This window comes from Leguminivora glycinivorella, chromosome 5 (genome assembly GCF_023078275.1).
Source record: "Leguminivora glycinivorella isolate SPB_JAAS2020 chromosome 5, LegGlyc_1.1, whole genome shotgun sequence".
Lineage (NCBI taxonomy): Eukaryota > Metazoa > Arthropoda > Insecta > Lepidoptera > Tortricidae > Leguminivora > Leguminivora glycinivorella.
The window spans coordinates 25,323,440-25,341,692 of record NC_062975.1 but is presented as its reverse complement, the minus strand read 5'-3'; positions in this window follow the sequence as shown (position 1 = coordinate 25,341,692).

Genomic DNA, 18,253 nt, shown 5'->3' with positions numbered 1-18,253 from the left:
TTTTTTAAGAAAAACTTTGAGGACGTCATGCGCGGGCGGCGATCGCGATAGTATGGCGCGGGCGCGAGGAAATGTGTTGATGTTTTCTTTGAGATCGTTTTGGGATGGGGGAGTTGTCGATAAAGTGAAAGTAACGATATTTTTTAGGGAGTGTCTGTGAATTATAGAGCAAAAGTTTAGTACAGAGTTGCAAGCTACCATCCGGCGTGAGTACCGCGAAAACAAAATCTATATAAGAAAAAAGCTGCCTCTTTATCGCATTTGAGCGATAGATAATGAATAAGTTTTAGCAACTGTCGTCATCTCTCTCCATCTCTCTTTCCAATTAGTGCGATAGTGTTAGTTCCTTTTCTTACGCTACAGAATAGTTAGATAGGTAATACATTCTCTTACGGGGGATTCAGAATCATGGAAACATTTTTATTAGTCATTATTTTTTAGGTGACACCTAGCGGCCGTGACATATTCGGCTCGGCGTTTTATCATCTTTTGCGTCATGCCATGCGTCACTTTCGCACTTAACTCCCTGAAAATTTGCACAGGGTGAATTCGCTGAATACCTGCTTCACTCACAAACTTATTACAACATAAACCTGGTGACAGGTGAAAAAATACAACCAGATACTTTGCTGTTCATTACCTGTCCAACAATATTGACGCTGAATAACAATGTTACTTATCAACCCAGAAACAGGCACAAAATTGTCAGTGTCAAGTGTCAATGTCAGAGTAGTGATATAGCCCACTGCAACTTGGATACAAATTGCCATTAGGTGGCAATTTGTAGGTCACGGCTCTTGGCCCGCAACTTGTGGCGATCTATCGATATAAATTAATTCGACAGTATACGCACATCACTAGATCGCATATGCTCACCAGAGCGCAGCAAGCGCGGTGCTCTTGACAGGTGAAACGACCTGCCCGTGCCGTACTATCAGATAGCATCTCATCTTTACCATCTTGGTGGTCTGTCTATGCCATATACGAGAATCCATACTAATATTATAAATGGGAAAGTGTGTGTGTTTGTTTGTCCGTCTTTCACGGCTAAACGGAGCGACGAATTGACGGGATTTTTTAGGTGGAGATAGTTGAAGGGATGGAGAGTGACATAGGCTACTTTTTGTCTCTTTCTAACGCGAGCGAAGCCGCGGGCAAAAGCTAGTTGTCGCAGGCGATAGGTTTTATATCTGTTTACTTTTTATACCTTTTATTTATGGTTTTTTACAATGACGTTTATGTATATATTTTGTTTTCTCGTTTGATGTTTTAGTTGTCAATATATATTTTAGCTGGAAGCCGGTTGTTTGGTCTCGCTCTCCCTGTGCTATCCCTTTGTCCACAATCCTGGACATTTTTTGGTCCTTTGCCGTTTAAAATGATCACGCGATCTAAGACCAAACAGCTAGTAACACCAGCAAAAAGTGCTGGCAAGGCGCGCTCGGACTTGGGAGCTGCGGGCGGGTCCGGCCGGTCCACAAAAATGGACACCGTTTCGGCTGGCGCCACCGTTTCGCCCGCATCTCATGCCGCCGTCAACAACCCCGAGACGCCCGGAGCGTCGGCTGCGGGTGGGTCCGGCCAGTCCACAAAGTTGGACACCGTTTTGGCCGGTACCACCGTTTCGCCCGCACCCTACGTCTCTAAGGGCTCGGAGGGCCACGAGACGCCTCGCCAGCGCTCTTCGAGTAGTGCTGAACACATTAATGTTGTTTCTCCTAGTAACAGGTCGCGCGTGTCGTCTTCTCGCTCATCAGCCACAATAAAGGCACTGAGGTTGAACGAGGAGGCCCAATTGGCCCGTCGCAGCCTGGAGCGTGAGCAGCAGCTATTCGAGCGCGAGCAATCGCTCGTGCAACTACAACGCGAACAGGAGGTCGCACGCCAGCGGCTTGACTTTGAACGTAAGCTCTTCGAACAAGCTAAGCGAGTGGAAGAGCTCGAAATAGAAGCAAGACTGGCAACTCAAGAGGTGGATGGACGAACCAATACTCATACGGTCAGTCAATCTTATTCACGTACTGCGTCATGGGTCCGCGACGTGAGTCGTAGCGGCCGTCGCCCCATTGACAACAATGCCGATACGGCCCTTACAAATATTCCGCCTACGAGCGCATTGTCTTCTGCGGTTCCCGTTCGCGAGAGAGATTGTGATTTTGAACCCAATTATGTTCAAACAAATAATATAAACAATTCTGCAAAACCACATTTCTCTCAAGAACGAGACACCTCACCTCACAATAATTTCATAAATGATGTGATTGCGTCGAATCGCAATCATGAAAATAGAGAGATACGTCATATTTCTGAAAATCATGAACGTCATATTTCTGAAAATCATGAAATTTATCGCGATGTCAACAGAAAACCCGTGACATTAGAAATACCGATAAATGACAATCCAAATTTATTGCAAACCTCTACGAGCAATAAAAATAAGACACTGTCAACAATGCAGTCGCTTGACAACCCAAACAAACAATTATGTCAGTTACCGTCAAATCAACCCGAGACTTGTTTTTATTCACAAAATAGGTGCTCGCATAAACTGCAACTCACTCCTTTCAGCGGTAAGACCACGGAATGGTTAATGTTTAAACGTATTTACCGCGATACTCAACATTTATTTACGCCTACAGAAAACCTGGTGCGCCTGAGCGGCGCGCTGCGCGGCCAGGCCCTCGAGGCCGTGTCTTCGCTCCTGTACACGTCGGAGCGGCCCGAAGAAGTGCTACACGTACTAGAGCAGACCTTCGCGCTCCCGGAGATGCTCGTTTTACACGAAATTCACCTAGTACGGAATCTCCCAAAGCTAAGCTTCGATCAAAAAGATATTACTAATTTTGCTAGTAGATTACGCAATTGCTTAGCAGTAATTAGAAATTTAGACCAAATAGAGCATTTGTATTCCGTCGAACTCTTGCATAGCGTCATTTCCAAACTGACGCCTATATTGTATAGTCAGTGGAAAGAATTTGCGTACAAAAGTGACAGATCTGTGCCTAAAATACAGTTATTATCTGAATTTCTCGATATTGAGGCAATAAAACACAATCGTTTCGGTTTGATACCTGATTATGCCCGAAAGCCTGGCACTGTTATGCCGGAGTTAGGTAGGCGGTCCGGCACATTTATGCCAGAGGTAGGTAGGCGGTCTGGCACATTTATGCCAGAGGTTGGCAGGCAAACCAGCGGCTTCACGTCAGGTTTAGGTAGGCGAAGCGGTGGTTTTATTTCAGACTTAGGTAGGCGGCCTGGTAATAACTATAATAATTACACACACAAACCTACACGAAGTGAAAATGTTAATGTGACATCTGTGAGTGACTCATACAGTGAATTATGTCGTTATTGTAATAAAAAACATGAACTTACGGACTGTCAGGATTTTAAATCGCTGACACTAGATGATAAATGGATTTGGTTGCGTGAAGCAAAAATATGTTCTAAGTGTTTGATATCAAAATCACATCGGTGGAAGACGTGCAAGGTAGGTAGATGTGGTGTTGACGGGTGCGAACGTTTTCACCACCCACTGTTGCATTCAGCGGCCACGCCTCACGTTGTCAATACTGTCGGGGAGTCTTCGTCTCCCTCCAGCGATGTTGTTGAACATAAACTGTCTGATAACACCATTAATATTTCTAACGTCACTGACGATATGTCAAATACACAAACTCAAGTGTTTTTAAGAGTTATTCCGGTTGAAGTGAGTGGCCCTCAAGGGAAATATGACACATACGCATTACTTGATGACGGATCCATGTCCACCTTGATCGACTGGGAGGTGGCGCGCCACATTGGAGCGACTGGCCCCATGCAGTCAATCAAGGTTGACGGAGCTTGTGGAATGTCAGCACACAAACCTATACAACATGTCAGCTTTTCTATTAAAGGTAAACAATGTTCTGAAACATACACGGTGGACCACGCTAAGGCCGTTGAGTCATTGTCATTATTTACACAAACTGTCAACCAAATTGACATTACAAAATATTCACACTTGGCTGATTTAGTGGATGTTCTTACAATATCAGATGCTACACCTAAAGTCCTACTTGGTGCCGAACACTGGTACCTAACGATCAACCGTGAACTTAGGGAAGGTAAACGAACCGATCCGATCGCCACACGTACAGCTTTAGGTTGGGTATTTCACGGACCACAGACTAAGTCCAGCAGTTTGGTTAAGCCTGTATATTTAGTAAACCACATTTCGCAAAACGAAAAAGGTAATGGTGATACCACTATGGATGAACTGGTAAAAGATTATTTTCGGCTTGATGCTATAGGTATTTCTAAGTCTGAAAATACATACTCTAACGAAGACAAACATGCTTTAGAGATTTTAGAATCCACGGCCAAACGTTTGCCGTCAGGTAGGTTCGAAGCAGGTCTTTTATGGCGCAATAATATACCGGACATACCTGACAGTTACCCTCATGCGTTTTCGAGGTTCCAAGGGTTGGAAAAGCGAATGGCTCGAGATTCTAAGCTTAAGAAAGATTATTGCGCTTTTATCGATAACATGAAGTCAAAAGGTTATGCCGAAGAGTGTCAGAAAGAATCTTATCATAACAAGATTAACACAATTGATACACACAAAAGTTTACGTTGGTATTTACCTCACTTTCCTGTCATACACCCTCAAAAACAGAAACTGCGTGTAGTGCATGACGCAGCTGCAAAGACTTCGGGAGTCAGCTTGAACTCGCTTCTGCTCCCGGGGCCTGATCTTTTGCAGTCACTGCTATATATATTATTTCGTTTTCGTGAAGGTCACGTTGCGATGACAGCTGATGTAAAGGAAATGTTTCCACAAATTAGGATTAGGCAGGAAGACCGTGACGCTTTACGTTTCATTTGGAGGGATGATCCTCGCTATGAATTAAAAGAATACAGAATGACTTCTGTTATTTTCGGTGCTGTATGCAGCCCTTGTACTGCTTTATTTATAAAAAATCTTAATGCTCAGGAATTGCAAACATCTTATCCCGCCGCCGCAAAAGCCATCATTCGTGATCATTACATGGATGATTATTTAGGAAGCCTTGACAATTTACACGAAGCTGCGCAACTTGCTGCCGACATAGTAACGGTTCACAAAGCGGCAGGCATGGAGATGCGTGGTTGGGTTTCTAACATACCCGCTGCACTTGCGTCTATACCTGAAGATTTACGTGCTCCTTTACCCGAAGATGTTCAGGTAGGACCTGAGGCCTTTGTAAGAACTTTAGGTCTTATTTGGCATCCTAATAGTGACACATTCAGTTTCCATATCGGTTCTCCAATACCTGAACAAGACAAGTTAACGAAAAGGAAAGTATTGTCTTACCTTATGTGCGTGTACGACCCTCTCGGTCTCTTGACTCCGTTAGTTATTCAAGGTCGTATTTTATTTCAGCAGACATGGCGAACTGGTATAGATTGGGACACTGAGCTGCAAGAAGATTCCATTCAAAAATGGCAAGCTTGGTCTCAACAACTGGCTAGCACCACAAGTGTCAAAATTCCTCGCTGGTACAGATGTGGGTTTCAAGATGAGGCGATCCACGACAGACAGCTACATATATTTGCAGACGCAAGCGAAGAAGCGTACGCGTGCGTTGCATATTGGCGCTTTACGTTCGCGAACGGTTCTGTGAAGCTGTCTCTCATTGGTGGAAAGGCCCGACTGAGTCCTTTGAAACCTGCGTCTATACCTCGTCTTGAACTGCAGGCAAGCCTAATAGCTGCTCGTTTCGCTAACGCGATATGTACCGGTCATGATATTAAACCCGACGCGATTTATTTTTGGTCTGATTCGACCACAGTACTTAGCTGGATACGCAGTGACGCTCGGACATTCAAACCATTTGTTGCAAACCGTGTCGGTGAAATAACCGAAATAACTAACGTCAGCAACTGGAAATATGTACCAGGTGGTTTGAATGTAGCAGATGATGCTACGAGATTAAAAGATCGTGATATCGATTTATCGCGGTGGTTCTCTGGTCCTGATTTTTTATTACTGCCGTTCAGTGAATGGCCCAAAGAACCATCGACACTAGAAACTACACCCGTCTTGGAAGAATTAAAATCTTCTAAGACGCATGTAGGAGTCATCAATCTGGACAAACCTTCATCGGTTTTACCAGACCATTCACAATTCAGTGAATGGTTACGCTTCGTTCGGGCGACAGCACGTATATTTCAGTGCATCGATAAGTTTCGCTCTCTTTTGGCACATAACGATCCAAATTCTAAAACTAAAACTAATCCTTCTCCACGTAAGCTCCCACCACTGTCCGCCGAGCAGATGCAGAAAGCCGAAATTGCCATTCTACGTCAGACGCAGACAGACTTATTCGGTGAAAGAGTTTGCCTTGCTCCGCGAATCCAAGCCATTACCCAAGTCAAGCAAGCTCTATCCTCTCTGCCCGGTTATTGATGAAGATGGCCTCCTCAGACTGGACAGTCGTATAAAGCACATGAAGAACGTTGACTATGCCACCACCTCGCCTATTATTCTCGATGGCCGTCACCCAGTGGTTCGTCTTCTTATACGGCACTACCACGTCCAAGCTGCACATGCATTCAACGAGCTGGTGATTAATGAGCTCAAACAAAGATTTTGGATACTTCGGTGCCGTAGCGAAGTGCGCATGGTTGCCAGAAGATGCGCTTATTGTATAAAACGCAAGGCACGACCTCACATCCCACCAACCGGCGACATACCAGAAGTACGCCTAGAGCACCACAAACGCCCGTTCACGAACACCGGGCTAGACTATTTCGGTCCAGTCGAAGTGTCAATCGGTCGGCGAAGAGAAAACGATGGATAGCTCTCTTTACCTGCATGACGACACGAGCAGTTCACCTTGAGATAGTTGCCAGTCTATCAGCCGATTCTGCCATCATGAGTATACGTCGCTTTGCTGCACGTCGTGGACTTCCAAACAAGATACTCTCCGACAACGGGACTTGCTTTGTTGGCGCTAACAGACAACTGTGCGAGTTTTATAGCAACGCCGTACAAGACTTTGCCGCCAGCAAACAGATAGAATGGTGCTATATTCCTCCCGCATCGCCATTCATGGGTGGTTGCTGGGAAAGACTTGTCAAGACAGTTAAGATAACCCTGCTTGTCACTTTAAAAGAAAGAGCTCCACGAGAAGAACTGCTCCATACCTTGCTGTTAGAGGCAGAGGGTCTCATTAATTCGCGGCCTTTGACATATGTCACGGAAAACAAAGAGATAGAAAGCCTCACGCCGTCCCATTTTTTGATAGGCACATCCTCGCCTCAACAGCTTCCAAGAGTTCTCGAAGATGGCGTATTTGTGGCCAAAAAAGAATGGCAAAAAGTGCTAAGACTGTCAGAATACTTTTGGTCTAGATGGTTAAAAGAGTACCTACCCCTGCTAAGACCAAGAAGATCTGATGGAAGACAGTATAGAAATCTTGAGATAAACGACATCGTCCTGGTGGTTGACCCGGATCTGCCAAGAGGATTCTGGCCTTTAGGTCGAATATTGCAAGTGTTTCCGGGCAGAGATGGAATCGTCAGAGTGGCTGACGTGGCCACCAAAGGGGGCATATTAAGAAGGCCCGCCAGAAAACTTGCGCGACTCATGTGCGATGATCTTGTGTAGCTGCGCTACACGGGGGGGATGATGTCGCAGACGATAGGTTTTATATCTGTTTACTTTTTATACCTTTTATTTATGGTTTTTTACAATGACGTTTATGTATATATTTTGTTTTCTCGTTTGATGTTTTAGTTGTCAATATATATTTTAGCTGGAAGCCGGTTGTTTGGTCTCGCTCTCCCTGTGCTATCCCTTTGTCCACAATCCTGGACACTAGTAATATAATATATGTTAGACAGAGAGACGAGAGAAGAGTTCATTCAGCATTCAGCCGTTAATCGCCCACTGCTGAGCATAGGCCCTTCGTGTATGCTGTTTATCCCGGTCCTGGGCTAATCTCATCCTTCTGCCCCTCAGTTTTTCGAATGTCATCCACCCAACGAGCCAACGGATGCCGGGCGCTTCTTACATCCGAAAGCGGCCACCATTACATAGCGTATGCACGGAGCGGTAAGCTCGGTGCTTGGGTGGGTGAAACGACCTGCCTTTGCCGTACCATCAGATAGCCCGCGGGCCCGCAAAAGGATTTTTTTCCGGCCCACCACTGGTCCTTCAAAATAGCTTGTGGTATGGCCAGTAAAAATAGATTTTTGGTATAAATGGCGTTTGGCCCGGATTGCTAAAAGACGCCGGTTCGGATCCGGCCTTCACCACTGGTGGTGCTCGTCATTTTTTCTTTAATATATGACATCTTATTTCGATTTTTACAGTGGCTTTTGTTGAACAACAATTCAAAGTCGATTTCTACCAGTCAATAATGTTAATGTACAACACATTCGACACGCCGTCAAAGTGATGAGTAATCGCATGTAATTTTGCCGACTTGCCATAGTAGAGAGTCACTTGAGTAGTTTATTTTTACCATCGACACAAGAACGATTGGTAGTCCGATAGACTTTGAATCAATGTGATTAGAATCAAGTCAAAGTCAAAATATTCTTCTCTTCATTTAAATTTGCTCACAATACTATATAATAAGCTCTCAAATCGGCTACGTACACTTTTAAAACTTTCATCCCTAAGTTAATCCCCTTTAGGGGTGAAATATTTCATAATCGCTTCTTATCTCTACTTTTAAATTCAACCTGGCATTTGCAGTTTCGGCTCTGCGATGATGGAATTGAGTCAGGACACTTGCATTTATATGTTACCTATTACAAGAATGTCTATTTTGTACTTTGTACTAATTATACATCAAATCAATAAAAATTAGGTTTATCATGTAGATATGGCATATAAGAGGTGCAAGCACACATTGCTCACCCTTAGAGTTGATCAAAGACGCCTAGCCGAACAGAGATAACGATACACTAGAGAAATTTGGACGGACCAGCACGTCAGCCGCGATAGCTAAAGACCCGAGTTCGATTCCCGGCTTCGCCACCAGTGGGGTTGATCGCTTTTTATTTAGTGTATGCATGGTATTTATTTCAGATTATAATAATTAGATAGGTACTTAGGTTATAAATGGCCAAAATGTGGCAACATTTTTACATAATGACCTGTCAATTCCGTTAGGGGTCCATCCGCGGCAAGAGTAACATGAGTCAATATTTTATGGCATGTTCTCTCAGAGCAATAATTTTTAAGAAAAAAAAACCGCCTCCCTTTGGGGTTCTGGTGATAAATACTTTCAAATGTTGGATCATGTTATCAATTCGTCTGTATATTTTTTAATGTTTGTTATTCGATATCTCCGTCATTTCTGAACCAATTTTGAAATTTGGATGATTCTGAAGTACTTACAGATGAGAATGATTATCAGAACGGAACTCTAACCAGGGGCGGCTCACTCTTCATCAGCAGTTCCACTGCACCAAATGTCACTGTTCTGGACGTAAGTGCATGCTGTTCTTATAAAAATACCAAGTCACTATAAGTGTGCCGTTCAGATTTGAGGAGTTCCATTCTGACCATCATCAGGAGTTCCACTGCACCAAATGTCACTGTTCCGTACGTAAATGCATGCTGTTCCTTTAAAAACACAAAAATCACCATATGTATGCCTTTCAGATTTGAGGAGTTCCCTCGATTTCTCCAGGATCCCATCATCAGAACTGGGTTCTGAGAAAAATGGGACCAATCTGTATGCATATACGTTCAATCAAAAAAAAAATTTTTCAAATTCGGTCCAGTAACGACGGAGATATCGAGAAACAAACAAAAAAAAATAAAAAAAATATTTAGGAGCGATTACTTCCGAAAACACTAATAAGTATTATCAAAAATAGTTATTTGTTATACAAGGGGGCAAAGTTGTGTTTTAAAGCCGAGTGTGGAATTGAAAAACGTCACGGCTGCTAGCTGTCACCCTAACAAATAATGACTAATAATAGTTATTTGTTATACAAGGGGGCAAAGTTGTATTTTAACGCCGAGTGCATGTGGAATTGAAAAACGAGCAAGTGAAAGGATTCTATAGTTGAACCACGAGCGAAGCGAGTGGTTTGAGAATAGAATCCTGAACTTGCGAGTTTCTTAACACACGAGAAGTAAAATACATTTGCACCCGAGTGTAACACAAAACTTTTCCCCTCACTACAGCGAGGAAACTACAAAGCAAAATATGCGTTTATCACTGCTTCCAGTAGTTCCATAGGTGATAAATCATCTTTATTACTAGATTCACCTACTTTTATCAATTTTAAAGCAGTTAATTTGACTTTATTCAAGGTCAAATTACTTTACCCACTAGTGGATAAAATGCGTTTTTACCCGCTGGTATAATTAATATCATTATCATTAGATAGGTATTTTCATGTACTTCATTTATTTACACGGGCACTAAGCGAAATCAAATTGCACGACTAAGATTTCTGTAAAGAAATGTCACCTCATTTTGCCATCCTAATTAACTTATCAGAAAAACAAGTCACCAAAGTTCTGCTATAATTAAATATATCATATTAAACATGTAAAATCGAGTCACTAAAGTAAAATTTTCGAAGATCGCTCGACATGTTTCGCTCTGTAACGAAGATCATTTTCATTTAGGGTCTGCGTCGGGATACCATCGGCATCGCGCGAGCTCAATGAAAATGCTATTATAATAAATAATATATGTCAGTGTCTCACGGTAGTTTTGTTATTCAAATTAAACATAATTATCGTCTGAATTTATAGATACCAACTTTTTAAGCTTTCAAGTAATAATTAATTGATTTTTGCTGCTTCAGTCATTGTATTGTATGCATTAAAATAAGCTCATATTGACTACAACTAATTCTAATAAGACCTAGGTTTAGATGGCAGTCGCTTTTGTAAAATTAGTGCCTACGCCAAATCTTGGGATTAATTGTCAAAGCGAGCCCCATGAGCTGTAGCAAATGCCGGGAAAAACGCAAGGAGGATGATGGTGATTGACTACAATGTTGTCGAACTGACTAGCATGTAATCACACTAATCACCAGAGTCGTAGACTTTTTACTAAATAAATCATAAATATCATAAATATGTCTAATCGCGTATTCCGATCAGTATCGGGACCGGCCAAGTGTGACGCCTGACGATGATGCATCGCCTCTCTTCCTACACAAAAACATTGTAGACCGAGAACCGAATGAGATTAGTAGGAAGTTACAGAAATAAAAAATAAAATTTTGATAAAACCCCCGACCGCGACATAGTAGACCGATTTTCATGAAACATGGCTAAGAACACTCCCGACTAACTCAGCTTTCAAACAAAAAAACTAAATCTAAATCGGTTCATTCATTCGGGAGCTACGATGCCACAGACAGACAGACACGTCAATCTTATAACACCCCGTCGTTTTTGCGTCGGGAGTTAAAATTGATGATGTTGACGTGGTTGGGTGAACAGTGGCCCATTTCTCAAACCTAAAAGTTACACGCGGTCTCTTTTCAACATGTCATATTAGACAGTGACAGTGACTACCACTTGTAATTTATTTAGTAACTTATAGCTTTAAGAAACGGGCCACTGGTCATGACAGCTAGAAAATATGGATTAAATGAAAACATCTAGATACGGTATCTAAATTAAATTGGTCACTCTAATATGCAGCGTTATAGTAGCCACAGATATCGTGCCTGCTTTTTCGTATTAGGGAATTTTCAGAATTTGGGTCCCCCCAATCAGCAAAAGTTGTTAACAAAATTAACTGACTGTCAGTTTTGTGACGACAATTTAGCACAAAATCTGTCTAAAAATTTACTTTTTTTACATTCTGAATGTAGAATATCGCTTAAAGTTTATGTAATTAACACAAAAACAATATTTTTATTGGAATTTCATGCTTAATTATCGTCACAAAACTGATAGTGAGTTAATTTTTGTTAACAACTTTCGCTAATTGGGGGGGTCCCAAATTCTGAAAATGCCCATTAACCTTTATGCTACTCTCCGGAAAACACGAAGTGGGAAGCGTTTTTTTTTAAACGCTACGTTCTACGTTACATGATTTTTTAAATTAACTGATGACCTTCCAACAATCGCAGTCGGATCTCGTACTACTTTAATCGTGCTTGCGTAACACGAGGAGAAAATGCGACAGTCCGTCAGGCGTCGCCGGGTGAAAATCATATGCATTACTGACCAATGTGCGATCTCTGGGTTATTTTCATATGCTGCGGGCGTGGCATACTAGTTTGAGAAACTTTAGCGCATCGTTGCGTCCCTATCGCACATACAAATAGTGCGAAAAGGACGGCCTGACGTTACATCGTTTATCACGCGACCATGCTTGCCTGCCTGAAATAAGTTTAAGTCTAAGTTTCTAATGGGCCGGCAACGCGCATGTGACACCCCTCGGGTTGCAGGCGTCCATAGGTTACGGTGACCGCTCTCCATCAGGCGGGCCGTATACCTGTTTGCCACCGACGTGGTATAAAAAAAAGGTTTATTAAAATAAGTTTGTGACATTATATCGATTTTAAATGTGTCGCTTAAATTCAAAACTGGGTTAAATCCATTTTGATATGTATAAGGTTGATTATCCTTCATATCATATTATATTTTTTTATATATTTAACCTTAAAGAAGAATGGATTTGCCCAGGTTTGAAGTTAAGCGACACAAATATTGTCTGAAACATGTTTTAGGAGTAGTTTTAAAGGATTAGACAAATTTTCCTATTTCACAATTTTTATTATTACAAGTTTTACAATATTACATCGATTTTAAAGTCTTACATTTTTGTTTCATAAAAACTACACTTATCACAGTAACATCTCTAACTACATAGGGTGAGTTGTGACAGAGGACAGTTGTTGTTACAACATCGATTTTGGGAACTTATTAACTATTTTTTTTTTTAATTTATTGAAAAAAGAAAAACCTTAAAGTCTAAAGTTACAAATAATCGCCAAACTGTATAACGGTTTGTTGGCGGTGCGCTCTTGTACATGTATCTATTATATTTTACTATAAGTATTATGCCATAGTATAAGTAAGAGTAAACACAATACAATAGGTTAACGGATATCAATAAAAACAGGTTGTATAACTTGTTAATTAGAATTACTGAGGCTAACGAAGACTGCTATGGTGATTATTTAACATTATTTCTTTAAGTTTTGTCTTGAGACTGCCTATTTTTAATTTATTTTTCTCCAGTAAAAGAGGGTATTTGTTACAAATTTTAGGTGTTACATATTCCATAGTTCTTTGACCATTATAATTTTTTGCTGTAACTCGACATAATAACTGATATCGCTATTGACCTCATATTTAGATGCACGCATACGTGCCTTTTTTAAAGCTACTTTTTTAATATACTTTTCTGTACCTAATGTACTTCTTGTTGAGATTAAACTCATATAAAACATAAAAGGCGTCGTCTACATCATTTGCTGCTGATCCCGTTCCTGAGGCTACGAGCTGAACCCTGAGCCATATCCACGCGCAACATATTTATCCGTTAGCAATATCAGTTTTTTTTTTTAGTTTCAACGCGCGCTATTACGAACTGACAGTTATTAACTTCCCAACAAGGATTATTTATATAGGACTGGCTTTTGTCCGCGGCTTCGCTCGCGTTAGAAAGAGACAAAAAGTAGCGTATGTCACTCTCCATCCCTACAACTATCATGCGCGGATCCAGGGTTCATGGGGGTCATGACCCCTCCTGGAGCCTAGGTTGGCCATACAAATAGACCATGTGACCCCCTCCCCCCCTGAGGCCTGGGCCTTTATCACGTGACCCCCCCCCCCCCCTGGGCACGAAGCTGGATCCGCGCTTGACAACTATCTCCACTTAAAAAATCACGACAATTCGTCGCTCCGTTTTGCCGTGAAGGACGGACAAACAAACAGACACACACACTTTCCCATTTATAATATTAGTATGGATTTACAGTCTTCATACTAAGAATACATTTAGAATCTTCATACTAAAATATAGATTAAGGTACTAGTGCGACGAAACTGCGTCCTGTAACACAGGGTTTCCTAGCTCAGGACACAGGGGGCCGATTTTTGAGTATCACGGCGTTCGAATTCAGAAAATTGTCACTGAAAATAATAGGCAATTCACCGTTTTCAACCGGTATTTTAGAGAAAGTGAGACTCAAAAATCGGCCCCCTGGGTCGTGATTACCTGTGATTGTTAATTTATATAATATATTTAAAGTCACACACAGGTCGAACGCGATTAATTAACATTATTTTTACACATTAACATTGTTAATTAATCGCGTTCGACCTGTGTGTGACTTTAAATATGTGTACAAAGCGCGAGAACTTAAAGTGTTATATAATATACTCTGTCAACCACGTCTGTCAGTAAATAAGAACAAAGAAAACTATATGCTTCCTTTTCTTTAGGGTGCTATAGAAAAGGATACATATAGTTTTCTTAGTTCTTATTTACTGACAGACTTGTTTGACAGAATATAAACAATTTTCTTTTTTTTTTTTTCAGAATAGTACCTCAATTTTTTAGCGCCACCTATTAAATAATATCATAACTACATTGATGATGCCTACAATTTTCTTCAAAATGTGTATTGACATATCATGATATTAATAAAGAAATATGCCTAAAAAGCCCATACATTTCAGGGGTACGCTTTTAAACATTAAATAAATGTCATATACAAAGAAAAAGTGACCAAGGCCTCCAGTGTTCCGAGCTGGAATCGAACCAGCGTACTCCGCTTACCGGGTGAACGGCTGAACCACTCGGCCATCGGTACACGAAGGCAAGGGTCGAAATTTCCAAGTATATGACATTCCCGAAGGCTCGTGGCGCCCTCTGAATTTAATTTGTTCTTAGGGTACGCTTATTTGTCAGTCCCGTATTATATCGTCCTTCCTTTCCAAAATCGATGTTGTTACAACTCGCCTCTGTCAGAACTCACCCCTAAAGAGAGCTCTAACCTCAATTGAAGGAGACTTTTTTCCTAACATCATCTGGCACCATTCTCTTCACCTGCACGATCTTGTACAAGGGAACTTCGCCCTTATCGCCCGTATCAGCTGCCACAGGGGATGGTTTGGCGAGGTTAGCACCGAAAGCGAACAGAAGGGCTATTTTATTATGCAAGTCGTTTATACTGCGTTGGGTTATGATTGTATTTTACGTTTTAAATGAGGTCTTTTAGAGATATTTTTGGGTCGACCAAAAAGCGCCACAATAATGTCGTAGAAGTAGTTTTAAAGGATAAGTACAAAAGTTTTTTATTTCATAATTTTTATTGAGCCTTTTTTGCAATATTCCATCGACTTTAAACACTGTCGTAGTTCTTTTTTCCGAAGATTTTAAAGTTTTACATTTTTAATCGATAAAAACTACACTTATCACAGTAACATCCCTAACTACATAGTAGGAAAGACCGAGGTGAATTGTGACGGAGGAATGTTGTGACGTCGATTTCGCGAATTTATTAACTATTAGCAATTTCACAACTGCGCAGATTTTTTCCATCAAATCTGGGGCTAGCAAACGCGCGCTATTACAGAATCAGAATCAGAATCAGAATCAGAATATTTTTATTCGTTAAACATAGGTAGTACAAAAATTTGGTCTTATAAATAAATATGTCAGTAACACTATGTTTTGCCTGCTGGCGTACGACTATTTCCTTATATTAATCATGCGTAATTACAAGATATAATTCATGCTTAACAAAATACTATACAACCAGAAATTTATGCAAACGATATTGAAGTGCTAATACAAAAAACAATTGCTTCGTCAAATACAGTATTCAAAATTAATAAATATATGTATATATAAAAAAGAAAATAATAATAATAGTAATAACATGTCAAAAGATTAAAAATAAATTTAGTGTAATAAATTATAAGTCAATATCATTTAAGAATTGTTGTACACTGTAATAACATTTTCTAATTAATAACAATTTAAGTTCTGTCTTGAACTTTCCAAGTTTTAGTATTTTAATATGGTCTGGTATTTTGTTAAATATTTGTGGGGCCATTCCCAACAGACTTTTTCGTACTAAGGCTGTGTGACAAGCTTTATTACGCAATGCATTTTCATACTGAGGTCTTACCGGGAGTCTTCGAATGTCAGCAATTTTTTCATATAATTGTGGATTACATTTAACAAAAATAGCAATTTCCAGAATGTATAAGCTGGGCAAGGTCAGTATACTTAGCGATCTAAAATATGGAATGCAGCTATCTAACACTTTTAGCCCACACATTGCCCTTACACATCTCTTCTGTACTATAAACGCTGTATCTTTATCAACTGAATTGCCCCAAAATATGATTCCATATCTTAGTGTTGATGCAACAAGACCGTTGTAAGCTACAAGTAAAGATTCCTTACTTACATTTTCGAAAGCTTATGTAGAGCGAATGCTGATTTGCTTAATTTTTTACAAATTTCACTTACATGATATTTCCAGGTAAGTTGACTATCAATGTATAAACCCAAAAATTTAGTAACTTCTACCGTATCGATTTCGGTCCCTTCATAATTAACATTAATGTCTTTCGGACTAATTCGTTGATAAAAATGCATTAAATTAGTTTTTGTTAGATTAATTACTAGGTTATTATTGTTAAGCCACATTATTATGTCATTGATTACAGTATTAATATCATTCTCATAATTATCAATATCATTACATTTTATAATAGAAGTACTATCATCCGCAAATAAAATCATTGGGTGATCAATGGCTGTGGGCAGATCGTTTATATAAATCAGGAACAACAAAGGACCCAGGACACTTCCTGTGGCACTCCATATTTTACGCATCTTGCATCGGATAAGTAAACTTTGTCTGTTTTACTTTTAATACAACTTTGAGTTACTTCAGTGTATTGTAACCTATTGGCAAGATATGATCTGATAAGATTTAATACATTTCCTCTAATGCCGTAACAATTAAGTTTGCGAAGTAACGTGTCATGATCGACATGGTCGAAAGCTTTTGTCATGTCTGTAAATACAGCACATATCGGTATTTTCTTATCAACGCATTCCATAACATTATGTATCAGATCATATATCGCCATGTTTATATTAGTATCTTTTCTGAAACCTTTTTGTTCTTTACATAATATCTTGAAAGTGTCAAAAAAACTATATAATGATTGATAGATATATCTTTCAAACACTTTTGAAAAAACTGGTATTAAGGCTATTGGTCGATAGTTCTGAGGGCTCTCTTTATCACCTTTTTTATATAAAGGCTTGACTATCGAAGTCTTTAACTTATCGGGATATATACCCGTATCAATACACAGATTTAGTATGTGGCTGAGGTGGGGGGCTATTGTATCACATACATATTTGATTACATTTGTGCTAATTTGGTCAAAGCCCACACTTCTAGTGTTTCGTAAATTATTAATTATTAACTTAATATCATGGTCTGTGGATGGAGCCATAAACATTGAATGTACGTTCTTAGAAATTGTACACTTTTGGACTTCTTTCTCTGGCAAGTTTTGTACACATTCTATAAAATGGTCGTTTAATATGTTTGCTACGTCTTTAGGTTTTGTTACAATATTTCCCTCGGATTTTAACTTGACAATGTCTTCATTTTTATAACAAGACTTAGTAGAGTTTATAACCTGCCAGGTTGCCTTTGACTTGTTTTTTGCTGTGGCAATTTTATTATTGCGCTTTCTGTGTTTGTTTTATTATTTTTTTATATGTTTGAGTGTAGTTTTTAAAAATTAATTTGTTGGCACTGGTAGGCCCGTGACGATATTGCCAAAGGAGTTGTCTTTGTTTCTTACTACATGCTTTTATGCCCTTTGAGAGCCATTTAATTTTTTTATTTGTCTTAATCGTCACAATTGTTATCGGGAAACATAAATTATAAAGCAATTGGAAGTCATCGAGAAAATTATTATAGGCAACATTAGGATCTTTAGTGCTATATACGTTAGAAAAGGACAAACACTCTAAATGTTCCTTAAAGATTTCTAAATTTTTTTGGCTGTAATTTCGTCTTATAACGCGCCATGAAAGAGTTCTCTTTATTTTGTTTTCAGGACATTTAAAGACTTGCGCAGTGTGATCTGATAGGCCAAAATCATAAACATGACTTTTTTGACCTTGTTTTATGTTGTGTGCAAAGTTGTCTATACACGTATTACTACATAGTCGAGTTGGCTGTCTTATTTCTAGGCTTAAATTAAATCCTAAAAGAAAATATTCAAATTGTAGAG